The sequence below is a fragment of the Neomonachus schauinslandi genome, chromosome 2 (genome assembly GCF_002201575.2).
Source record: "Neomonachus schauinslandi chromosome 2, ASM220157v2, whole genome shotgun sequence".
Classification (NCBI taxonomy): Eukaryota; Metazoa; Chordata; class Mammalia; order Carnivora; family Phocidae; genus Neomonachus; species Neomonachus schauinslandi.
In genome coordinates, this window is record NC_058404.1 from 52276742 (window position 1) to 52289770 (window position 13029).

Consider the following 13029-nt stretch of genomic DNA (forward strand, 5'->3'; position numbering starts at 1 on the left):
GGAACAGAAAGAAGACACAAATGGAGAAACTGGTAAAATCCAAAAACTCTGGAGTTTAGTTAATGGTAGTGTACCAATGTTGGTTTCTTCATTTGGACAAAGGTACCATGGTAATGTAAGATGGTTACAATGGGGGAAACCTGGTGGGAAGTATACAGGAACTCCCTGTGCTGTCTTACCATTCTTCTGGAACCTATAATTATTCAAAAAATAAAAGGTTTCTTTTCTGAGTCTATTTTCATGTAGTCACAAACTTCTCAGATTCCCAGTTTCCAAACTTTCAATTAGTAGCAAATAGATCAGTTGTCCAATCTCAGTAAGTTATGTTAGACATGCTTTATAAAGGGTGCTATAGTCAGACCAAAGCAAAAATCTGTCAAGTCAATTATAATTACGAAAATTATAAACTACAACTTAGGCGTTAGTGATTGGCATCTATTTCTTGATAATGAAGTTTCAAATGTGTAATTAGTGACTTTTAAATCTGAACCACTCAACTCTCTACATCCAAGCATCCTATTGTGCTAGGCACTAGGACGCAACGTGGAATGGGGAAGGAAAGACCAATAAGCAGTAATAAATGGTTATGGACTACGGCAGTGGGATACAGGGTGCAAGGTGAGCAGAGAGCAGGAGCTCGCTGGACTCTCAGGACTGTCTGAGGGAGACTAAGATGGAAGGATCAGTAAAATTTTCCAAGGAAAATTTAGAATGAGACCTGAAGGGTAAGAAGCATTAGCCAAGAAAAGAGGATTGAGTACACCAGGCAAAGGCAAGAACCTGCACAAAGACCTACAAGTGAGAGACCATGGCCAGTGGTGGTTCAGTGTGGCTACAGATTAAGTGCTAAGCAGGGCATGGCAAGAAATGCAGCAGCCCAGTTTTACAGTCTGCTTTTGTGAGTCATGCCTAGAAGCCTGGCCTAGAGTTTCTTTACCTTTCCCAATAATTCTGGAACAACTAAAAACCTTAGTGTTAGTTTACTTGCCATAAAGACGCACCCACACAATCCCTCTTACAAAGATAATTAGCCTCCACACCCTAAGATTCAATAACAACAACAAAAACAAATGTTTAACCATAGTCTCTATGTTCAATCCTATCTACACAATTTTCTTTGCCCCTAGTATGTGCAAAAAGACATGGAAGGCAGGTTTATAAAATGTGTAAGATGGCGAAAAGCTGGCAGACATTGCTAACATAATGGTTTAAGTTCTACACTTATGTTCAAATGTATCAATAACACTAAATATAAGTAGCGATGAACCAGGGAGGAAAGGAAGGGAGGGAGGGAGGGAGGGAGGCAGGGGGGAATAATTACCAGAACGCTAATCCTACCATACATCTAAAATGAACCGCTCACCTTTACCACTCCTGCAACAGAGGACCCACCTGACAGTAGACCACATGCTTGAAAGTAGAGGTTGTGAGGCCAAACTGCACGGCTCTGAAACCCAACTCTACCACCTACCGGCTGACCTACACTGGGCAAACTACTTCACCTCTTTGGACCTGCTTCCTCCTTTGGGAAATAAGGATACTATCAGTACCTATCTCACAGATATAATTTGATGTTTAAATGAGCTAATACATACCAGCTATCATTAATATCCACTCTATACTCCCAAAGGTGCACATTTCCTGTACCCTCACTGAACAGCCACCCTTTTCTCTCCCCCTCAAGAAAGCATGTCAGAAAGTAACAAACATTATCTCAAATCTACTTGATCTATTCTGTATAAGTAAATCATTTTCAAAGCTTAGTTTATTACTAATAATATATTCCCTACAGCCCACAATAACAATCACACTTTTCAGTGTGTTACAACACCTAGGAGAAATACGATCTAGACTATAGCAGAAATGGACAGTTGCCTACCTCTCTCACTGCCCCACCTCATTTGGTAACAAAATCCTGATTTTGTTTGGATATCAGTTGGCCACACCTTTTAAGGGAGACTGAGCCCATCTCCATCCCCTGGATCAACAGCGTCCACATCACCCAGAAACTTGTGAGAAATCCAAAATCTCACTCCCCAATCTAAACTTGCTAAATCAGAAACTCTGGGAGTGGGGTCCAGAAAATTTGTGTTTTAACAAGTTCTCCAGGTCATTCTGGTGCACACAAGTCTGAGAACCACTGATCGAGAACCAATGAGCTCATAACGGTAATCCCTATCTCCTGTCAGTAACTGGTTTAGAAATAGGCACATGACAATTCTGACCAAGGAGGGTCACTTCTGGAAATTTTGCTTATTAAAAACGAACACAAAAAAGCGACCTTCCCTCTTCTGGCCTTTAGATGTTGTTGATAGGAGGTCTGATGCTTAGAGCTGTGGCAGTCATCTTGCAGTCGTAAGAGGGCAAGCCAAAAACTTATCTGCCACACTGGGTCACTGATATAATTAAGGAAAAAAAAAAAAAACAATCATGGAGCCACTCTATGCATGAGATCTCCTGATAATTGAGATAATATCACATTTCATCAAATATAAGACATTTCAATGGTGTGTCATCAATTATTTTATGAATCATCAAGAGGGGGGAATGCTGTCAACTAAACTGACATGCTAGTCACTTAAATGTTCAAAATATCTCGATTTCAGGAACATTCAATTATGAAGAAAACGTAAACCTCTGAATTGAAAAGAGTAAACTCCTTATTGTTTAAGCCAAGTGAGAAGGGGTTTCCTGTTGCCTCCTGCTAAAAACATCCTGATTTTTTAAAAGGATATTATGTTCAATTCTGGGTCTTCGATAGGACCAGAATACACAAAAGATGGGTAAGAATAATGGTGGGGAATCTTGAAATATAAAGTAAGAGAAAGTAAAGTATTTACACTGAGAAAAGAAAATTTAAAAGAGGGCATCATAAATGTCCTCAAATATCTGGAAGGGCTGGAATACTGAAAAAAAAGATTAGACTTTGTACAGCTCCAGAAAAGACTAGGAAAGGCATATTTTAACTTAAGGAATTAAATCTACCAATGGCAAGAGTTGTCTTAAAAAATGGTTCATGCATTCTAGCAGAAATACAAAAATTACGGGTATAATCCCTGTACTGGTTGACAGGTGGATCAGATTACCTCCAAGGACCCTTCCAATTTTAAGACTCTAAAATATTATGAGTAGATTAGAGTACAACAAAGAGTTATTAAAACATACAATCAAATCACAACTGCCAACAGGACCTGATCTAGGCAGAGTACCTAGGGGAAATTAAATTCTAGAAATCAAGGATACGGGATGGAATTCACAACCCTCACGGGGTTATAAGATGGCTGTAGCAGCTCTAAGCATCAAGTCAACAATCAATAACATCTGAAAGCTAGAAGAGAGAAAGTTCTTTCTTCGTGGTCATATCTAAAAATAAACAAGGACTTCTAAGTATCTACCTAACTCTAATCTAAATTCCCCTGCCTGGGACTTAAAGTTCTCTCTCCACCACCACTACCTACCTTGATACACCTTCCACTTCTTAAGGATCTATTCAGTGTCTGTATCCCAAAGCTATCCATAACCCTCCTCTCTCCCGGCCTAATTCCTGTCCAGTGCCTTTGCTCATAATGTTTCCTACACACCTGGCACATCATTAACCCTTTCTGCCCACCTGGAATTTGCAAATCTTGAAAAGTACAACCAAATACCCAGCCCCATGATTAGGATGGATCCATGATTCTTTTTCTGGCAACTGCCAGTAACGACCATTAATACACACATCATCCTCTATGCTGGGATTATACTGACACAACAGAGCAAGATTAAGCACCTGACTATTCTTTCTTTCAGATACTTTTATTTTTCCAATTATAATATAAACATGTTCCTACAATTCTTTACAATGCATTTAGCATTTTAAGCCCTTAATCTTATTGATTAATTGATCACTTTAGAAGCTATCGCAAGTCTTTCTCAGTCAGAAGTTAGTACTTAATACGTTTATATAATGGTAAAAAATTTTAAGATTTTTTTTTCAAATATTTTATTTATTTATTTGAGAGAGACAGAAAGAGCACGAGCCAGAGGAGGAGCAGAGGGAGAGGGAGAGGTACAAGCAAACTCCCAGCTAAGTAGACAGCCTGATATGGGACTCGATCCCAGGACCCTGGGATCATAACCTGAGCCAAAGTCACGTGCTTAACCGATTGAGCCACCCAGGTGCCCCAGAGATTTTATTTTTAAGTAATCTCTACACCCAAAGTGGGGCTTAAATTTACAATCCCGCCATCAAGAGTCCCATGCTCTGCCGACTGAGTGGGCCAGGCCCCCTACAATGGTAAAATATTTATTAAACTATATCATCAAGTTTGCAAATCGAAATTCTGGTTGGCTTAACTAACAAAGAAGAAACAAAAGAATAAAGGTTAGTCTGCCTTTGTAAAAAGGAATTGCACTTAGTTGTCTGGGTCCTAAGCAAATACATGGTGCTGAGTAAAACAACCAAGAAAATGAAAACAAGAGGAAGGTCTGTGGAAGGATCAATCTCATCTTATCCTACTTCACAGAATGTCGTATCTGGAATAGTAATTCGACTCCATCATATTTTATATATAAAAACAGTGATCCAGAAAAATTGTAAGTGATACGCCCAAGATAAAGAAGTTTCCTTTTTATTTTCTGAGACAGGCAACTACCTAATTATGAAAAGAAGCTAAAAAAGAAAGCTTCCAGAAATTTTTGAAAGAATGACCAGAGAAATGAATCCAAGAGTTAGGAGTACAAAAAGTTGGAAGGGAAAAGAGGGAGAAGCAGACAGTGCACATGGCTCTATTAAATTAAATAGGAATGAATATGCCTACCACATAGTAAACCCAGAAAAAAGTCTCCTTCTCTGTCACCTTCTCTTAGTCCACAGGAGCTATCCTCAGACATTCCCAACTCTGAAGCTTAATGGCCTTAATTTTCCAAATGGTGACTTAAGATTCACAAGGTCACAACTTTAGAGTGGTCCTGATCAACTGCAGAAAGGAAAAAAAAAAAAAAAAAACCTAACTTTTTATTAGAATAGGTATTAAGTGGTTTTATTTCAAATTTCATTTAAAGGCAGCTAAGCTGGAATTGTAAAATGGTTTCGTACTGACACTGTGACAGGAAAAAATTGTAGCACATACTCTACTCTCCATAATTACAAAAGAGGAACTTCACTTTTTTGTTGTTGTTTTGGCTTACATAAAAAGTATGACTTGACTTTCTAAAAATTTTGAGAACATTATTACGAAAGGCCTAGTGGCTAACCCAGTGAAGCCCTGAACCTCAAAGTTTTAAGATGGTTTGTCTGACCGACACTGGGGAGCCCAAAAAAGAACTGTAATGAGCCACCATGAGTTCAGCTCTTTAAATCCTTACACATTAACAGCAAAGACATATCCGAGGGCTGAGTCCTAGCCGAACTACCCAGTATAAGCGTTTCAGACTCCGCATTTTTATGCATTCATCACTTAATCTCATTCTCAGTCCAGCTAATCTGGATTGAATCATGAGCCTCCAAAAAGACCATTTTAGGAAAAAAAAAAAACAGCTCATCCTTAAAGAGAAATAGTTTATCTTACCCAATTTGTTTCCCCTGTACATGAAAACAGGGATAACAGAACCCTTCACTAATATAACACACCAGAAACAAGTGATAACTTAAAACTATTTTCTAATAAAATCATGGCCACTTAAAGATGACCAAAAATCAACAAATTTAATAATAAAAAATCATTCGAAAACATCAAACCATACTCTGCGAGGGTCAGTCCTAATAATTACCATTTTTTTCAAACATGAGAAGGTTTTAAAAATATAGTTCTGTGTACAGTATAAGCACTGCATGGCATTTATTACCCAGGATAATGTATTACCAACTCTATTTCCATATGCACTTAATTCTAATATATAATTACTGTTGCAGGAAAAATGTGACCAGCACACCAGAGCCTTTGTCTTTTGTTGCCAGTGTCATTTCCTAGGTTCTGACACAGTATAAGAAGCTCACAAAATCCACCTAAATCTGCATGTACCTGTGCCCCTTAAGTCACTTTTCTTGGTCATGTAACTGACTATGTCCTGCATCTGCTGGAGACAGACATCTGTGATAAAATTAAATCTTGTTAATAAAGCCTAAGGGTAAAACTACATACTGAGGGGCGCCTGGGTGGCTCAGATGGTTAGGCGTCTGCCTTCGGCTCAGGTCATGATCCCAGGGTCCTGGGATCAAGTCCCGCATCGGGCTCCCTGCTCCTTGGGAGTTTGCTTCTCCCTCTGCCTTTCTCTCTCGCTCTGTCTCTCATGAATAAAAAAAAAAAAAAAAAAAAAACTACATACTGAATTTGGTAGAAGCACCTGTTCAGGTGGGACAGAATACATATCCATTTTGTTGTCTGCATGGTCTGTTCCTCATTTTTTCAATTCCTGACAACAATAACACTTACATAGCACTTATTTTGTGCTAGGCACTGCCTCAGCACTTTAGATACATAAACTCACTTCTTCTGCTTCTTGGTACCTCATTTCACAGTTGAGAAAGTGAGGCAGAGAGAGCTCACTAATGTATCCAAGGTAGCCAAGATTACAGAGCTGAATGCAGGGTTTTCGTTTTACTTTGTTCTAAATCTTCTCTGTCACTGGCCCGGCCCTTAGTGAAAAATTCAGGCAAAACAAAAAGATAAACAGACATCAAAAGGACAGCCATTCCTCAACCCAGCCGTCTTACAGACATGTGCTTCTGAGTGGTAATGTGAAAGTAAGTTTCTGGAAGAGTCACTCTTGTCTTAGCTTCGCCCTTACTTTCTCCCCTGTCTATGATGAGGAAAAATGAACGTGACCAAGCCAGCACTGCTTCCTACTTGCCTCCCAACTGAGTCAGCCTATTCATGGCCAGAAAGCCAATCCTCCTGCAGGCTTCTGCTTCAATTCAGGTAGAGTAGTGAGGTTTGAAAAGTGCCTCAAGCAGAGCCAACAGTTCTCTGATCCTTTACAGTACCAAACTCTGCAATTGTGTGTCCTAGCAGCCATGCTAGAATGAGGTCAATTACTGCAGGCACTCACTAGACTTTTCCCTTTTCTCTACCCCTGGTGTTCAGGCTCTTTTCCCAGCACTTGCTCAGAACTGTTGTTAGCCTTTTCCCCTTGGTTTTACTGCCCCTACTCTTATGTTAGTTATTCTAAGTCTTCTTCCTATGGATTCTTGTGGGGAAAATGAAAGGTCTGAAAGGAGTAAAGTAAAAAAAATAAAATAGAATAGAATAAAATATTAAATTAAAATGCAAGAGGTTCTTGTATTAAGCCATTATTTTTTTCAAGTTGTTGTTTTTTTTTTTTATTTGAGAGAGAGTGAGCGAGCATGAGCAAGGGGTGTGGTGGTAGGAGAAGAGGGAGAGGGAGAAGCAGGCTCCCTGCTCAGCACAGGGCTTCACCCCAGTATCCCGAGATCATAACCTGAGCCGAAGATAGATGCTTAACCAACTGACCCACCCAGGTGCCACTTAAGTCACGATTTTAACAGATACAGGGTTCTGTTCATTTCAAAAAAACTAAGCCTTAAACTACAATGAATATGGCCTCAATATAATAAAGAAATAAACACATACAACACACAATGCCATTAACAGTGAGGGTCTTCGATTCCTAGCAATCCCCCCTTTTCTTTTCCATCCACTAATTTCTAACTATACTGTTCTTCTCTAACCATGTAATCAACTATTTCTCAAAATCCACTTGTCAGATGTGAAATATTAGAAAGAATTTAGACACCTGAGATCCAGCTACTAGAAGACCACCATCCCTTACTTAAGAAATGATGTCACTGAAGTTGTGTTTATTAATCTGTAAAACAAAGGCAATCCCACCTCCTCTCACCTCCACAATTGAGGGTTCAAAGGTGATAATGTGTAAGGGCACCACAAAGAGCCAGAGGTACCAATAGGGTTAAGACACACCTTCAATCCAAAATATCCCCTGAAGCAACATGTCAGTACCAAGTAATCCAACCTCTCCCTTGACAATAACTATTTTAAGCAGAAAAGTGCAGATCTACTAACTCCTATACCTTTACGGAGAATTTGAACCAAATTATGCCTTCATGGAGAATATGAACCGGACAAGGAAGGTGAGGGGCAATAAGGGACTACTGGGAAAATGGCATTCAGTGTAGGGTCACAGCACCCTCGGGTTGACTTCATATAAACAATTTATTACCAACTGTTTTTCTATTTTTTCCCCAACTCAGTCTTCAGATTAAATGGGATATGTTAGCTCCTAGGCTGAACTCTTGAAAAATTAACAGTGATCCCCATCCCATATCAAAATGATTGTTCAACAACAAAAGTAGCCAAAGAACACCAGAAAGACATCAGACATTCTTACAACCAAAAGTCTCAAATTCTTAGAGAAGGGGTCATTTCTAGTTTGGGTACACAGTGCTAGAATTCGTCTCCTCCTGAATATACTCTGTCTTACACTATCTCACATGTGACAGAAGAGGGCAGTAAGGTCTCAAAAAGCCACATGCAGTGGTCGTTGTCTGATGTTCTGCCAAACGATGCCGTATTTGCAAACTGATTATAAATGCATACTATCCACTGAATAGATAGAAGACCATTTTAGCGATACTTCAGTTTTGCCAGTAAATGCATAACTATAAAACTGTATATAAATCGGGCGCCTGGGTGGCTCGGTTGGTTGGGCAACTGCCTTCAGCTCAGGTCATGGTCCTGGAGTCCCTGGATCGAGTCCCACATCGGGCTCCCTGCTCAGCAGGGAGTCTGCTTCTCCCTCTGACCCTCCCCCCTCTCATGCTCTTTCTCTCTCTCTCTCATAAATAAATAAAATCTTTAAAAAAAAAAACTGTATATAAATCAATCATATTTACCATTGCCTCAGGTTCTTTCAAAAGTGCATTTGCACAGGGGTAAAAAATATCCAAAGATATGACCTCAAGATATAAAGATCATAAGGCACCAAACTTTTTAAACATTTTTGTATTTAGTATTTAATATTTATTTAATCTAACATTTAATCAGAAAAAAAAAAATTAACACTGCTACTCAGTCAACAACAATCCAGAAAAACAGTGTGACAGAAACTGTGGTGATTGCCAGGTATATATAAAAAGAGACTCTAACAAGCAATGAAACACCTCTTATCTGCAGAATCTGTAGAGGGAAGAGAATAAAATGCTTTCTGTGCAAGCTGAGATGGACTGACTACGAGAAGGTGTCCAAGTCTGACAAGGTGAGGGTGATGGCAGCAAAATGGCAGAGTAAACAGCTCCATGCTCCCGCCCACAACCCCCTAGAGTACTGTGACCTTGAAAAACACACACCAACTATGAGGACCAACTTTACTGAACTCTGGGAAACAAAGACTTACAGTAATCAACTGAACACTGAATGAAAGAAAAGTCAACAAGTCTGTTATAACCTATCTGGGGACCACCTGAAGGACTGACACAAGATATAGTCTTTGTTTCACTAACTCAAAGTCACCCGGGCTGGAGAAGTGGCTGGCACTGCTCAAAACGTGGTAAGATGGAGACACAATCCACAGACACCTGAAGTCAAAGATTACAGTTGAAACATAAAATAGCCTACCCAAGGTTTAGGAGGAAAATTCAAGGAGAGAGCTTCTTTGGGAAATTAGGGCAGTCAAAAGCACCCCTCTATCTGAGGAAATTTAGAAAGCTGCAGGTATGCACAGGGTGGGAGGCATGCTCAGAGAAAACCTTAAGCTTTCACCTCATGCTGAATGATGGGCTAGTTCCAAGTCTGACTAACTTACGACACCAGCACAGAGCCAATCTGCAAAGAATCGGAGAGGTTTGCTTGTTTTTTAGCTTCTGGCATTCAAGGAAATCTCTGTGAAAACACTAGCTGAACACATACTAAGAAACAGAGACTTCAGTGACCATATAGGGCAAGGAATACAGTCCCTGCAAAAATATTTGTTAAAAGTCACTAGATAGAAGAAATACTACTGCCTTCAACAATCAAAAAACCGGGGAAGGGGTAGAATCTGATTTACAGAGATACAACATTATAAATAACATCAAATTCAAATGTCCATTATTCAGTTAAAAAAAATCACAAGGCATGAAAAGAAACTAGAAGATACGGTCCATTCAAAGAAACAAAATAAACTGACAGAAAAAGTCCCTGAGAAAGCTTGATATTGGAAATACCCTGAGACAAATGAAAACAAAAACAAAACAAAACATACCAGAACTTATGGGAAACAGCAAAACCAGTGCTCAGAAGGAAATTTATAGCTGTGATGCCTGCATTAAAAAAGATGAATGATCTCAAATCAATGACCTAACTTTATACCATAAGAAAAAAGAAAACTAAAACAAAAGCTAGCAGAAGGAAAATAATAGTGAATATCACAGAGGAGATCAATGAAATAGAGAAAAACAATAAAGAAAATCAATGAAAACCAAAGTGGCTTCTTTGAAAAGATGAACAAAACTGACAAACCTGTAGCTAGACTTACAGAGAATAAAGAGAAAAAACACATTAACCTAAATCAGAAATGAAAATGGAGACATACTACTGACCCTGCAGAAATAAAAAGACTTATAAAAGAATTCTATGAACTACACATCAAATTAGTTAACCTAAATGAAATGGACAAATTCCTGGAAAAACATAAATTACAGAAACTGACTCAAGAAGAAACAGAAAAATCTCAACAAACCCGTAACAAGTAAAAAGATTGAATTAGCAATCAAAAATCTCCCAAAAAAGTCCAGGACCAGATGGCTTCACTGGTGAATTCTACCACACTTTAAAAGAATCAACACCGATCGTTTTCAAACTCTTCCAAAGAATAGAAGACAAGGGAATACTTCTCAATTCATTCTATGAGGCTGCAATATACGCTGTTATCAAAACCAGAAAAAGGCATCACAAGAATATTAAAAAACTAACATGCCTTATGAACATATACACAAAACCCTCAACAAAATACTAATAAACCAAATCCAACAACATATTAAAAAAATTTTACCAGGACTTACTGGGATTTATTCTGGAATGCAAAAATCATTCAATATATGAAGAAAGTGAAAGAACTACCTGTAGAATGGGAGAAAATATTTCCAAATCATATATTGTTAAGGGATTGGTATCAAAATATATAAAGAACTCCTATAACTAAACAACAAAAAGACAAGCCAGTGAAATGGGTAAAGGATGTGAATAGACATTTCCCACCAAGAAGGTATATAAGTGGCTAACAAGTACATTAGATGTTCAACATCATCACTCATTAGGGAAATGCAAGTAAAAATCACAATTGGATACCTTCATACCTACTAGGTTGACTATAATGAAAAAAATGGAAAACAAGTTTTGGTAAGGATGTGGAGAAATCAGAAGACTTGTACACTGCTGGTGGGAATGTACTTAATGCCAATTAAAATAGTGCAACTGCTGAGGCAAACAGGTTGGCAGTTACTCAAAAAGTTAAAACAGAATCACTGTATGACCCAGCAATTCTACACCCAGGTGTGTACCCAAAAGCTGTGAGAGCAAGAACCCAAACAGACACTTGTACAGCAGTGTCACAACAGCATTATCCATAAAAGCCAAAAGGTAGAAACAACCCAAATGTCCATCACCTGACAAAAAGATAAACACAAAGTAGTATATGTCTGTACAGTGGATTACTCTACAGTTTTAAGAAGAAATGCAATGCTGACACATGCTGTAAGACAGAAGAACCTTAAAAAACATGCTAAGTGAAACAAGCAAGACACAAAAGGACAAGTGTATGATTTGACTTACACGAGGTACCTAGAATAGACCAACACATAAAGACAAGAAGAAGAGGGGGCTGGGGAAAGGGAGCACTGGGGAATTACTGTTGAATAGATACAGAGGTTCTGTTTGGCATGATGAAAAAGTTCTGGAGATGGACGATGGTGATGATTACACAACACTGTGGATGTACTTAATGCCAATGAACTGTACACTTTAAAAATGGTTAAAATGGTAAAATCTGTTACACATATTTTACCACAATAAAAGAATATATACGGTTACAAAGGTAATTTATATCATGCATATTTACGACAATGATAAAAACCTTAAATGGTTAATATAGATGTTAATATATCTTACCACAATGCCTTTTTTTAATGTAAAAGCAGAGCAAGAGAACAGAATCTATATGATTTCACAGATGTATATAGTAAGATTTCTCCTGTAGAGGCATGAAAATAGTCTGCAATACTAGTTGGATATGATGTTAGATCTGGGTTAGTGACTAGGATCCCAGGGTAGTCTTAAACAAGGGTGACTTAACCAAGCTCCTGGTCCTTAGATAATGTCTGGTACTGAGCAAAGAATGAATTACAGTGCTAGCACACTACTGGATGCAGTCCTTCAAGACATTACACACGGAACTATCAGAGGACCCAGCAAGTCCACTCCTAGGCATATGCCCAACAGAAATAAAAATACAGTCCATACAAAAACTTACACTATTCGTAACAGTCAAATAGTGGAAACAACCCAAATGTCCATTAACTGATACATGGATAAACAAAATGTAATAAACCCACACAATGGACTATTATTCAGCCATAAATGGAATGGACTACTGATACAGGCTACACCACAGATGATCCTTGAAACATGTGGAAGTGAAAGGAGCCAGTCAGGAAAGACGATATATTCTAAGTATTGTTAAGATTCTATCCCTATGAAATGTCCAGAACTCTACAGAGACAGGCAGTAGGTTCATGATTCTCAGGGGCTGGGGAAAAAGGAGAATGGGAAATGACAGACAATGGGAACAGGGTTTCTTTTTGGAGGGATGAAAACATTCTAAATTAGTGGTGATGGTTGCACAACTCTGTGAATATACTAAAAACATACTTTAAGTGGGGAAATTTTATGGTTGCCAATTACATCTTAAGCTGCTAAAAATAAATGCTGCTCTTTGACATTCTGATCCTCATATCTCAAGTGCTGAAGCAAAGTCTCAGTGGGAAAAACAACAGCATCTGTATACACAACACATTCTCAAAACCCTTGTTTGTATTTT

At 38.5% G+C, this 13029-nt stretch overlaps 1 protein-coding gene across 1 annotated transcript in view; it reads right to left on the reverse strand.

The window, feature by feature from the left end:
* The window catches only part of XKR6 (XK related 6), a 304919-nt gene that overhangs the window by 264250 nt on the left and 27640 nt on the right, over window positions 1-13029 (reverse strand). The gene's annotated exons all lie outside the window — the stretch shown is intronic.